At 54.1% G+C, this 1,280-nt stretch overlaps 1 protein-coding gene across 1 annotated transcript in view; it reads left to right on the top strand.

The window, feature by feature from the left end:
* Positions 1–1,037, top strand: part of txnrd2.2 (thioredoxin reductase 2, tandem duplicate 2) — a 19,858-nt gene extending 18,821 nt beyond the window's left edge. Inside the window, exon 17 of the mRNA XM_084456999.1 lies at positions 1–1,037. This exon is cut by the window's left edge and continues 623 nt beyond it. The gene's annotated coding sequence lies outside the window, so the exon portion shown is untranslated.
* The last annotated feature ends 243 nt before the right edge of the window (positions 1,038–1,280 follow it).

The raw sequence follows: 1,280 nt of genomic DNA, 5'->3' as shown, positions 1-1,280 counted from the left end.
ATATTGTTGTTTCTCCGCCTGTACTTCCTGTCCATTAGTCTTGAAAGTGACACATGCCGTGGCCCTTGACACTGATGGATGGCCCCGGGGCCGTCGCCGCGGTGACACCACCCCGTTTCCCAGGGACGCACACAAACATTTGGTGGTCCGGCTGTCAGTCAGCAACGCGGGGCCCGGGGCCTAGCCTGGCCAGAGAGAAGGCTTGTTTAGGCCTCTGCTCCGACACTCTCGTCCTCCACCTCCTGCTCTCCTCCTCCTCCTATTCACAAAGGAATACAGTGGGACTACAATAACAGCCTGTGTCAGGCTGTGTGTGGATGCCTGGGCCTGCAGAATCTGGCAACCCTATCCCCCTGTGGGAGAGACTGTTGTAGAGAGCTGCTTGAGCTGCGGCGGTAGTACCAACCGCTACCTTAAGGTGGCAGTGTTGTCTTCTAATTTTCACTCTCGAAAACCTTGCAGGTCCAGAGTTGGAGTAGTGTATCAAACATAAGCCTCTGGATTCGAGGTGCACCTTTAATCTGTTAATCCTATATTAGAGATATGTGTTATTGAATGAATAGGCTGTTATTGCGTTGCTAACTGATAAGGGTAATCCGATGTGTATTTACACAACTGGCAGGTTAGTCCTCCAGAGTCAACAGGCTTGCAGATAAGGCGGTGTGTTTATTTCACTAAACCAGTATTAGACTGTTTGGATTCCTTAAGTGCACAGAGATCACGGCATATCAACCCACGTCTCAAGCATTTCCCCGTTTTCACTAACTCTCCCCAAAAATGCGAGGGGTAAGAGCGTAGCACGACCGCAGCGCCCCGCGGACCGGGCCGGACAGGCCGCGCCCGGGAGAGGAGAGGAGGGAGGAGAGGGAGAGAGAAGAGAGGAGAGAGAAGAGGGAGAGAGAAGAGAGGAGTGCGATGGAGGGGGGCTAAGAGGAGACCACTGGGTTGGTTTATTTGTGTTTGAAGTCTAATCTGCCCAGCCTGATTAATGATCCTGACGAGGGGAGTGACAGCGCGCAGGGTGGTGGAGAGAGAGAGAGAGAGAGAGAGAGAGAGAGAGAGAGAGAGAGAGAGAGAGAGAGAGAGAGAGAGAGAGAGAGAGAGAGAGAGAGAGAGAGAGAGAGAGAGAGAGAGAGAGAGAGAGAGAGAGAGAGAGAGAGAGACCAGGTTTATTTGGACCCGGGGCTGAGAGGGTGGGGATGCAACACCGAGGGAGGAGGAGGCAGAGGAGGAGAGGAGGGAGGGAGGGAGGGAGGGAGGGAGGGAGGGAGGGAGGGAGG

The sequence above is a fragment of the Borostomias antarcticus genome (assembly GCF_949987555.1).
Source record: "Borostomias antarcticus genome assembly, chromosome: 23".
NCBI lineage: Eukaryota > Metazoa > Chordata > Actinopteri > Stomiiformes > Stomiidae > Borostomias > Borostomias antarcticus.
This window is presented reverse-complemented; position numbering and strand designations above follow the sequence as displayed.